Source organism: Micrasema longulum, unplaced genomic scaffold, assembly GCF_059751315.1.
Source record: "Micrasema longulum isolate JH-2025_06_02 unplaced genomic scaffold, ASM5975131v1 h1tg003125l, whole genome shotgun sequence".
Lineage (NCBI taxonomy): Eukaryota > Metazoa > Arthropoda > Insecta > Trichoptera > Brachycentridae > Micrasema > Micrasema longulum.
The window spans coordinates 7501-20707 of NW_028280221.1; the positions used below are offsets into that span (position 1 = coordinate 7501).

The following is a 13207-nucleotide window of genomic DNA, read 5'->3' on the forward strand; positions in this document are numbered from 1 at the left end:
GTGGAGAATGGGATAATGTGAGAGGAGAATGGAATTATAGTTCTAGATAATGGATGGGGAAAATGGGATAATGAGTGGGGATAATAGGATAATAGGTGGGGAGAATGGGATTATGGGTGGGGAGGATTGGGTTATTGTCGGAGAAACAGGATTATAGCACTAGAAACGGGAAAATAGATAGGGAGAACGCAATAATGGGTGGGAGAATGGGTGGGGAGAATGGAATTATAGTTCTAGATAATAACTGGGGAGAATGGGATATGGGTGGGAGAATGGGATAATGGGTAGGGAGAATGGGATAATAGGTGGGGAGAATGGGATAATGGGTGGGGCGAATGGGATAATAGGGGGGGAGAATGGGTTAACGGGTGTGGAGAATGGGATAATAGGTGGGGAGAATGAAAAAACGGGTGTGGAGAATGGAATAATGAATGGGAAGAATGGGATAACGGGTGGTGAGAATGGAATAATGAGGGGGGATAATGAGATTATGGGTGGGGAAAATGGAATAATAGAATAATGGATGTGGAGAATAGATTATAGTAGTTGAAACGGGATTATGGATGGGGAGAATATATTATAGTAGTAGAAACGGGTTATGGATGGGGAGAATAGATTATAGAAGTAGAAACGGGATTATGGATGAGGAGAATGGGTGGGAAAATGGGATTATAGTCGGATAAACGGGATCATTACGAGGGCTGATATTCCAAACGCTCTCGCGGCCGTAGAAAAACCATTTATCTCGTGTAGGTATTTACATACAAAATACACAAGATAAAGTGTTTTTTCACAGCCGCGAGAGCGGTTCAGAATAGCACCGCAGGGGGGGCCGGAATCATTAACTGAGAGGTTGGATATATTATTAGGGAAAGGAGATCGTGTATAGGGGAATGGGAATTATGACAATCATCATGAGTATATACAATATATACATTTTTTATTGATACTCATATCAATCAAGCTGTATATTATGATATTTTTCTGATATTCTCGTATTATGTCCATGTTTACTACAATTTTTTACAAGTTTTAGTTCTACGTCTACAATAACATCAGTGGCTAATTTATGGATAAATTTTAATGATTCTAGTTGAAAGAGTTCAGTTACATTTAATTGCTTTGTTTGTATAAAAAGTTCTCTAGTTGCTGTTAGATAGGGAAGGTCATAATATGCTAACTTTAATATTTTATTTTGTTGTCTTTGTAGTCTGTTTATGTCATTTTGATATCCTGTTCCCCATAGTAGTTGCATATAACATATTTTAGTTTTTACATAGGCTTCATACATTAGATTTTTTTCCGTTTTTGAAACAAAATTTTTGATATTTAAAAAATGACTCGATAATGTCGCCACTTTGCTAATTAAATTGCTGATATGAATTTTCCATGTCAATTGTCTATCTACTGTTAATCCTAAATATTTAACACGCTCAATTTATGTGTACTATATTTATGTGTACATCTATTTTATGTCATTTTTTTTTAGATTCAAAATGGATAATATTGCATTTTTTTTCAGTAAGCGTAGGTAAGTTTGTGTTTGGCCATTTAGTCAACATAGTCAGGTCTTCGTTTATGCCATTGTTTGTTGGTACGTCTGTTTGATTGTTATAGAATGGTCCAATGTCGTCGGCAAACTTAATTTCTTTTCCAGGACTTTTGGCAAGTAGCGGGTGGTTCTGTCTCTACTACGCATTTATCCACCTGGACAAAGACAACCAATTACCCATTAATACCTGTTACTACACAGTTATTTAATCAAGAGTGTGGGCACAACATGACACCGCATTCCGTCCGGAACTTCCTACTCAAAATATAAATATTATAAATGCATGGTCTTCGGAATTGCGTGGTCAATTTACATTCACACAAAAAAAACTAGTGGATGTAGTCGACTGTTACATGCTGGAAATTCGGCCTTCGGTAATCAGCCCTTCAGGTTCCAATCGGCCACACGGGCCTCATTTGACGGACTACTTGCGGTTTTTACACCCCTTTGAGATCTGCCTTTTCAGTGCAACATACCGTGCAGATTTTTACGGTAATTTATGGGACATCTTTGATTATCAAAAAATCGTCAGTGTTATATTAACTCTTGTGTGGCTGTGACGTCACACTCATCATCATCATTCCCTTTTCACACCAAATCGTGCATAGGGCACTGCATCGGTACACCAATCGCAGCGTATCTTGAACATTTTTGTTACATGAAGGTAAGGTGATCAGTCTTACGCTGCAGGGACTAGTCCAGGGACTATGAAATATTCTAGCCTGAAAACCCCCTTTTAAATAAATATTTCGTATCAACCATGTCGGGTATCGAACCCTAGACCCCTTGCATGACAAGCTAACGCGCTGACCATTACACCACGAGGCCGAAAAACGACGTCACACTAGTCTACATATTTATTTATATTATTTTATTTTATTTATTGGGGATGTCAACAGTAATAAATGTAAAAAAAAATATACAAATAAAATATACAGAGAATAAAACCAATGACAGATATCCACAGAAATACATTAAATACTCGTACAATACATGTTAGTGTGTTTGTGTGGGTGTAAGTGTGTGAGATGGGGGGTGATATGATACAAGACTGGATATATATCTCTTATTTTTTTAAACGATGAAGTTGTATTTTTTTAATCTTCAAATGGACATTTTCCCACTGGATTTGGGTTTGAAAGCTGGATTTTAGTACAAAAAATATTTATCCTTGCCTCGCGAAAAATGAATGTGACGGCATTACAGTAATGCGTATGCATAAGAGAGAGCACGAAGATAGAACTCATAACAAGGAAGACAGAGACGCTGTTCTGTGACCGGTGTTGTGTGAAACAGATTCAATATTCATTCGGTTATTGACAGTAGTGGGAGTTGCGCGCGTGTAACATGAGCGGCGTATTTATGACTTTTAATTCATTTTGCTGTAACAGGGCCAAATTCACATCACAGTCACACAAGAGTTAACTCTTGATTTATCTTTTCTTTTTTTTTAAATACCATGATGTAAAAAATTTCGTATTTTCAAATGGACATTCACACCGGGTTTGATAATTTGTATCACGATGCTGGATTTACATACAAAAAATATAAAGCTTGATGATAGAATTCATTACAAGGAAGACGGAGACCCTGTTCTGTGGCCAGTGTTTGTGTGATCAGATCAGTCGGTTATTGCAAGCATATAAAATGAGCGGCGTATTAATAGTTTTTATTTTATTTAGCCATAGCAGGGCTAAATATTTATTTATTTATTTCGACGGCTAGCGCCTTTGACAAAGTGTAAAATAATATTGAAAAACAATTATAATGAAACAAAACACTGCACACAGTATAGAAAATATATATACATGAAATAAAATCAGCAGAAAATAAGGAAATAATAATGAAAAATTAAATAAGAAATTATAACATGAGTATGCAGAAAATTAACAATAAATAAAGGGTTTAAATATAAAAAGTATTGAAGTAACAGAGCCGACGTATTATAGCATAAACGGTAAAACACTTGGTACATTTTTATAATCTAGAAAATAAGTGATTAAAAAGTAATGATTTTAATTGGTATAAAAATAAATTAAATAAATCTATGTTTCCATGTTTGTTCGCTAACATGTGGAACCGTGGAATAGGCGAGTATTTGGCATAGTTTGAACTATGCAAATCAACAGCAAAATAAATATTTTGTCTCGTCCCACGCTGTCTCACATAAAAATTCACACAATTTAAAAGTTCGGGACTGTCAAGAACATTATTTAATAACTTGAAAAGCGGCACTAAATCTAAAATTTTCCTTCTATCACTAATGCATATTAATTTTAACTGCTTCATTAAACATTTATAGTTAAGCTCTAATTTGAATGTTTAATTTGAAATTCATAAATCTTAAAAACTTGTGTCGGACCTTCTCCACACTGTTAATATAGGTAACATAATAAGGAGACCAAACTGAGGACCCATATTCTAACTGGATTCTTACTAGGGGCATGTACAATATTGTCAATGCATTAACAGACTTAAACTCTCTTGTTGTTCTGATAACAAAGCCTAAGGTTTTTGTGGCTCTATTTACAAAAGTTAATTTATCATCAAAGGTGACACCCAGATATTTTATTCTCTTTACAAGAGATATTGTCGTATTATTAGTAATAGCATTAGTGCTATATTGAAAAACCAATGTATTTTTTATTCGAGAAAACCGCATTACATGACACTTATCCACGTTAAGAAAAATAAAATTTCTGGTGCACCAGCCCTCAAGATTATCCGAATTTCTTTGAACAATCGAACAGTCGAATGAGTTTGAATAAGTCTGAAGATCTTCAGATCATCAGCGGATAGGAGTATTTTGACATCGTGGGATATATTATACGTTAATTTTTATAAATTATGGAAAATGAATTATCAAACATTATGTATCCATGTTTTTTTTTCAAATGTCTTACCTTTGGAATATTCCGTCTTTTGCTTGTGGTAACACAATATTACACCACCGTGCGCAAAGTTACCATAGTCTTTTATACGTTAACATATTAACCAGAGGCGGTTCCTAAGTATGTGCATAAGTGCAGTGCAATGCCAAGTAAAATTTTGTGTAAATAAATTAGTCATTTTATTGATAATAAAAATATGTTATAAGCACGTAGAAAGAAATAGGGATTCGTTGCAAAATTATACACGTAAACATCATAATATTCAACACTAGCGCCAAAAGATCTAGCGAAATCAACCGTAGCGGACGATTTTCTCATCTTGTCTACGCATGCGCAATCGTCCCAGTTCATATTCTGTTTTGCACAATCTTTTACCCTGAATTTGTACGAAATATATCATATCTCAAAAAATCATCATTTGAGCGAGACAGACAATGCTTCATACCGATGAATTGTGCGTTAGAGGGAGAAGATAATATTATACATATTCCGGGCATTGCCAACGCATGCGCAGATTTGAAGTTCGTTTGTAATGTCACTTTGAACATGAGTAATGACATGATATTAGTACGAATTTAGTTAACTATAACGCGCGTATTATGTTGGGCGCATTTAGCGTTTCTGGTTCCGATGCGCGGGCTGTCATACTAGTGCTCGTTTATCACGTCATACTTATCATAGTATTATAATATTATTGAACTAAATAATATACAAGTTGACAAAATGTAAAGAAATGCACTGCCAATATTTTTGGTCAGGAGCCGCCAGTGATGTCAACTATATACAATGCTTTCATACTTCTACAGTTTGTATACGGATTAATAATATGGTCGCAGTGTAGTAAACAAATGCATGAATTAGTTAAAAGAACAACGAACAAAGTTACTTTACATAAATATACTGCCGTCATAAGAAAGAAGGACGTTTCTAGATAAAACAAAAAATGGAGAAAATAAATATTTTGTAACTGTAAATAACACCTTCCTTGTCTGGATGGACATAATACGAGAATATTAGAAAAATATAATATACCACCTTCTAAAATGAGACAAGGACAGTCGAGACTATTAAACCAGGGACTGAAATTATACCATAAACCACCAGACAAAACTAAACAAAAGACTCAGACAACATTTACAAAGGATGTTAAAAATATTATCATTAACAGTAGAATGTGAATTTAAAAAGTAAAAATATTTTGTTAAATGTATGTAATTAAGATTTATCAATGAAATTTAAAAACATATTAAAAAATATACTGTGGCAGTTTGAATAATTGTATCCAGCTGTTCTTGAACATTTCCCAGAGTTACCTTCTCTCGTTCTTTGTTATTATTTGCTCTGGGAAAACAACACATTCCCTTCTGATAAACTACCATGACGCAGTCGAGCCAACGAAGATGTTTGCGATCGCGAGCACGATCGTCAACTCGACTATTTTATTTCCTTTTCGTGTCACCGAATGAACCTGATTTGCAAAGTTGCCAATGAGGAATTCCAGCCCAACCCGGAATCAAATTTTTAAAATGTTTTCGTGTACACGTGAATATTTAAACAATTTGGAGTAGGATGAAATATCTCAAAAACGCACGCAAAAATAAATAAAAATGTTAAAAATAGTATTCGTTTTTAAATCGTAAATAATGACGTCACTCCTTATATCTACGTGTAGTATTTCCGGTTTCCGCTTTAAAGCCCCCGCACCTTGTAAGGAACGTTTTGACCATAGAAAAAAAAGAGTATAATTTTACATTTCAACCAGAGATTATGTCAACTTTCTAGGTTTTTCTAAATCGAAACGTTCGTAAAAACAACCATAACATAGAAATGAGCAAATTACGATCAACTAAATGAAGTAATCAAAGCAATATTCCATAGATTCTTGTCAGGTCAGTGAAAGTAAGAACGCCAACCGTTTCATGACGTCACTACTGAAAAGTGACACACTGATTACAGTCATTTGGCGCGGTATTTGATAAATGTAACTTTAAAAATAATATCTTTGTAAATAATGCACAAAAAAAATTTGCTAAGTTAAATAGTACGCTAATAGAAAAAAATAAATTAGAAAACAGTGGAATTCCTCATATGTGGGGAATCTCAACTCGATTGGGTATTTTGTGGGGTTTGGTATTATGCGGGGGTTTAAACATTTTACTATTTAAATATTTATCTTTAGCTAACACGTCGATAGTTTGATAGTAAGTGATTAAAACATTGTTATTATTATGAATGAAATCGATATATTTTTATAGCAACACAATATCAACTTCAAATGGTAATTCGGGATCCCCTTTTTAACGGAAAATGAAAACAATGACAGTCTAATGAGCACATTAGGTACTTGCACAAATGACTGCTTGCGTTTTGTTTTATTATCTTTCAAAATAATAACGGTTTTGAGCAAAAAATTATAAATGGTTGTTAAAAGTTGTTGATAAAAAAGCGCAAGATAATCCTAAGGTAGGTTATTAACAATATTAGTTTTAATTCTTCTTAAGAGCCCACAAACGTCCCCTCGAAATATCGAGGATGACTAATCATCAGGTCTAAACCTTAGGTCTATTTTTTTTTTATTATAAAATATGGTTATGTTATATGTGGATAAATGGCAAAATTACCGATGGTAGACCCTTGCTACACTTACGATTCTAGCCAGTTTTTATTTAATGTTAATATACTCGTATATATATTTTATCAAAACTTTTTTTCGTCGGGAATTTGTAGGGAATCGGGACTTTGTTTTCTTCCCATTTGGGTAAGTTGATATAGATTTTTGGGGAATTTGGAAAATAAGCATTGGCAACGCTGCTGATTTTTCTTCATAGGTTAATATTGAGATATTTCGCCCGCTTTCTTATTTCTGTAGTAGGGTCAGCGTTGCCAGATCTACCGATTTTGGATGCAATCTACCGATCTACCGAATTCGATTGAAATCCTACCGATTTTTATACATTTCCTTGTTTTTTCCACAGAACAAAATTTCAATGCAAATAAAACGAATTCATATTATAATAATTTATTGCTTGTTTGCGCACTTCGATTGCCATCAGTTGCTTATTTAAAAAATTGCTTACCTATCGTACATAAGTCGGTAGTCAGATGGCAGAAGGGACCACCTGTAATTTTCAAAAATGTTCAGGAGAGCTGGAATACGTCTAATTTCAAGACTTCAATCCACAAACTAAAATACTTTAGTGTTGCTTTTCAATAATAAATTTCCATTCTAAATGACGCTAATTTAAAAAAAAAATTCTGCGTGTATTTACTGAAATATTAATTAAAACTTTTGAAAACAAAAACATAGACAAAAATACAGATGGTTCCTTCTGCCATCTGACTACCGAAGTAAACAATGAATGATATATTAATTATGGAATTGGCTAGTATTGTTGAATATAATATGGTAAAATAAATCATGGCATAGAATTTCATGACATTATTGAAAAATATGTCTATTTTTTTAAGTGAAATGTAGAGGGATCACTTTTCATATTGAAAATAATGTAAATGGTTTTATCTTTAGTTAAATATCTATTTAAATTTAGTTGATCGTTGTTTTAATAATTTGTTCAGTACTTCAACAGCTAGCAGTTTTTCTTATGTTTTAAGTTGCACTGAAAGAACTTTAAAGCGTTAATTATTTCTTTAATTGGGTGCGAAGGTTTTCACGGTCACTGTTATCAATATTATGTATCTTTTTTGGGTGATACCGTGTATGTTGGATTTGATCCGACGTTTCGGCTACCATTGCAGGAGCCATCTTCAGGGAAAACTGTGTGTTTTATAGAGAAATGTGTGTGTTTATGTACTAGTAATTTGTACCGTGTCACAGTCAGCAGTAGGCACATTTCTAGTTTTGTAGGAAAGAATGATTATGTTTATGTACTAGTAATTTGTACAAATTACTAGTACATAAACACATACATTTCTCTATAAAACACACAGTTTTCCCTGAAGATGGCTCCTGCAATGGTAGCCGAAACGTCGGATCAAATCCAACATACACGGTATCACCAAAAAAAATGACATAATATTGAATTATTTCTTTGTTTGACAATAAAAATACTATATATTTTGATAAAATTGTGTCATCATTCAATAAAATAATATTTTGAATTTTAATCTATGTATTTTATTATTATTTTTTATTAGAACCAACTCAAATATTCATTTTCTTAAGTGAATATTTGAGTATTGAAATGAAATATTGTAATTTACATTTTTTTGTTAGAAAAATAAGACATTATAAATCACTATATTTTGGTGATTCACTTACTGCTGTCCTTTTGATTTTTTTATTGCAGTCCTTTAATTTCGAACAACTGTCAAATTTATTTTTGCCCCCCTCCTCCCCCCCCCCACCAACTCTCCCGAATCTACCGAAATCTACCGATTTATTTTTCTGAATCTACCTTTTTTCGCTTGATCGGGTCTGGCAACGCTGGCTCCAGGTCTTACTATCACTCATCAGGTATTTGTAATCGCGTTCGTCTCCGGCGCCATACGATAAATAATTTGTGTCATAACTTACCGACATGCCAACATCCCGACTCTCCGAAGAACTGTATTTTGTTGACGTGTTCATTGTCGGCCATTTGTAAAACACAAACCAAGTGCATCGCAAATAGTAGAAGGCAGATAAGGCAGCGGAACTTTGGAAATATTGAAGAATTAGCGTAAAAATAACAATGGAACATAACTGTTTTTTTCTGCTTACAATCCTCGCGTCGCGCGTCGTTCCCACTTACATTGTACCTACACACAAGTACAAAGTATACAATAATGACGTCATGTACCTACCTATACCTCTTAAATATCTATTTGAACAAAAGAAAACGATAGAAAAAATCATAGAATTAAGAATAGTCCAGGAGGAGCGTAGAATCATATTTGAATACATCGGACTATGTCCATTAATTCCCCCACTATGCCGCACTTTCGCCGCGCGCATTCGTGATGTCGCCGCGTAATGTTGCACGATGGGAAAAAAATATAATTATAACACAAATGTAAGGTAAAAAAAACCAATATGTTAATTTCTCTAAAATTTTACTGTGCACGCGGAAATATTGATTGACACAACATAGTAGATAAGTAAAGGGTCATTTAATAAGAGTAATTGAATTACTGAACTTTAAACTTAAAATATAAAACAAATTTTATTTTACATAAAACGGATATTTTTATATCATGTTAAATAATATTTGATGTTTTAAAGATAATGTCGGTCAAATTTCCACGATAGAGTGGTTGAATCCGAGATCCAATTTTCATAAGTTTTCTCATTAGATGAGCAAAGTAGGGTAAAAAAATTTACTACCCTGGCAACACTAACGAAATGTTCATTTCATTTCTTCGACAATCTGACAGATGGAAAAATAATTCAATGTTTAAGTAATGCATTTGCTACATACACATTCATTTGCTAATTACATGTGAAATATGATTGCATCCTGTTTCTTTAAGATCCTAGCAGTATGTCTACACTTTAAAAGGACACAACACGGCATAGTTGAATTCAAATCAGGAGTTGCGTACTAAGCGGCGTCTACAAAGAAACTAGTGGGTCAAAACGTAAACCTACTCATTTATGAGTAGTTTAGTCGCCTTCTGTTTAATGTGCGTATGCGTTTTCTGGACTATTCTTAATTCTATGGAAAAAATATATTTTTAAAAAATGCTCCCAATTATGGGATACACAAATTTTTAACTTTAATAAAATTGAATCTCCAGTAGCTCAATCGCAAATAACTATCGACGTGCTAATAAGCGACGTGAGAACATTTTCTCACCATGATTGTTTATCGTATTCGCGATCACAATGTAACATCCGTGAACACCTAATATCAAATGTCAAAATATTTACGTTTTTTTTTTTTTTATTTATTTATTATGTACATACAATATTTTATTACATTTTAGTTATTTTAAGACATTTTTGACATTTTTTTTTTTTTTACAGGACTCACCAAGCCAATGAATATGGCTTGTCGGTAAAGATCCTTTACAATTAATCATATGATAGTCCTACATGGTTTTATAATAATAATTACTACTAACTTAGATATAGGGAGCGAAAAAAAAGTACATGTAATTGATGCTTTCAAAAAAAAAAAAATATTTAGAAGATGTAAAAAAAAAGCAAAAAAAATAAGTGAATGATCACGCAATTTTAAGATAAAAAATAAATAATTACAGAACCGGAGTACCAAAATTTTAAACATAAGTGTTTACATATTTAATGGGCACAAAGCATTTTATTAAAAACATTATTTATTAACATATCTATCTATATCTATATCTATATCTATATGTAAGTCTATATCTATATATCATCCTCATCCATATCCATACATATTTATACCCGGTCATGCACACATACATATCCATACATACATATATACACATATATACACATACATACATACATACATACATACATGTGAACATACATATACACACACAAACATCCATGAAAATATTACTTAGTTATAAATTCTATTTTATATATATCTATATTTACAAATATTCAATTTTTTAAATATATAAACTCCTGATCGAATAGCCAGTCTATTATTTTGCCCTTGTCACTTTTGGTAGTGCCATTTCTCAGATTGTTTGGTAACAAATTAAACATAACTGGAACCACATATTTTAAAGTTCTTGTCCCATATTTGTTTCTTGTCTTTGGAATCACTAAACCATCATTTTGTGTAAATCTTGTGTTATAACCATGTTCCAATAAATTTTTGAATTCATCACTATTTCTTTGTTCCAAAATGATACAGAGCCACAGAATTCCTCGAACCGGCAGCGCCTTAATAGATTTATATAATACACATTTGTTACTCCTTATTTTGTAAATATCATTAGAGACTATTTTTTTAACGATGGAACACTGTAAACTCTGTATCATTTTTATGTTTGTGATTGTTGAGTGACCCCATGCTTTGATACCATATCTTAGAATAGCCTCCACCAAGGAAAAATAAATAATTCTGAGTGTACTTTTAGGCAGAATAAACGATAACTTATAAAAAGTACTAACTAGAGTCCGCAATCGATCACAAAGGTTAGATATTTGACAATTCCATTTAAAATTTACATCTATATATATTCCTAAATATTTATATTGACTTTCAAATTGAATAATATCGCAGTTACAGTGTAGTGGAATTTTATTATGTAGACAGTCAACATTATGGGCAATGAAATTTTGAAGTATGTATTTTTTAGCATGAGGTGATTTGATATACAAACATTTTGTTTTTTTTGTATTAATAATGAGACCAAAATCATGTGCCCAATTCAAAAGTTTATTAAAATCGTTTTGCATTTTTTCTTGCATTTCTAGTGGATTTTTCCCCGAAATCACAAGTGCCGTATCGTCTGCAAAGATAAATTTTTTAACATTCCGAAACAATTTTTTTATAAATGACACATAAATTATGTATAATTTTGGGCCTAAAATCGATCCCTGAGGTACTCCGGATAAATATTCCTTGTCTGAACTTAAAATGTTTTTAATTTTGACGCTCATTTTTCTCCCCGATAAATAATTTTGAAAAAAAGAATGCAGTGTTCCCCTTATCCCAATTGACTCTAATATTTCTAATAATTTTGAGTGACATAAAGTGTCGAATGCTTTTGAAAAATCTATAAATAAAACCAAGATGTGCTGTAAGCCATTCAATTCATTATTTATGTAATCTGCGAATTTCTGTAATAGATCGTCGCAACTTTTTTTTTTCTGAAATCCGAATTGACAACGATCAATAATATTGAACTTCTCCAAATATTGATCCAAATTAATACACACATATTTTTCTAATATTTTTTCGATCGCAGGCAATAAAGATATCGGTCTATAATTATTTACATTAGAATGATCTCCCCCTTTGTAAATAGGTCTCACTATACTGTGCTTGAACACTTCTGGAATTAAACCAGTACTCAAAATAAGGTTGATAAGATGCGTAATCACAGGGCTCAAAATTGAAACATATTTTTTAATATCATACATTCTTATATTGTCTATACCCGTAGTTCTCGAATTTTTCATTGTCCCAATAATTTTAGTAATTTGTGAGGTTTTGGCCCGAGGTAAATACATCGAGTGAAGTCTTGATTTAAATGTTGATACATTTGTTTTGATGTTGCATTTGTGAAGTAATTTATTTACTCCTTCTTGAAAAAAAGTAACGAATTTTTCTGCTGTATCTTCTATAGATTCCGTTTTCAAAAAGTATTTTTCCAATATTTCGTCACAATCGGCTTTTTCCTTTCTTCCCATCACCTTATTGATTTGGATCCATGTCGCCTTGATGTTATTTCCGCAGCCGTGAAATTTCTCATTATAGTATGTTTTCTTGGCCTGTATAATACATTTATTTAATTTATTTCTGTATTGTTTATATTCAGTACCAAAAGATATATTTTTGGGCGAACTTTTGCATCTTCTCCATAAAGAGTCTCTTATTTTAATTTTTTCTAAAAGATGATTACTAATCCATATCTTTCTGGAACAATGCTTGATATTGTTTTCTTCCGAACGCACCATTTTACTATTTTCATACACTGTATTAAAATTAATTAAAATTTTTTTATAAAGAGTGATAGGATCTGTTTCTACCATTAGGATGTTCCAATTTATTTTTTGAATATTAGTATCAATAAGTTTGTCAGATAAAAATGATGATGTTTTTTTCCTTACGATGTGTACGGTTTTTTTTAATGGGATGAAAACAGCTGTCATGTAGTG

At 32.4% G+C, this 13207-nt stretch overlaps 1 protein-coding gene across 1 annotated transcript in view; it reads left to right on the plus strand.

Moving 5' to 3' along the window:
* The window catches only part of LOC148271078 (filamin-B-like), a gene marked incomplete at its 3' end in the record, with an annotated part of 49658 nt that overhangs the window by 5125 nt on the left and 31326 nt on the right, over positions 1–13207 (plus strand).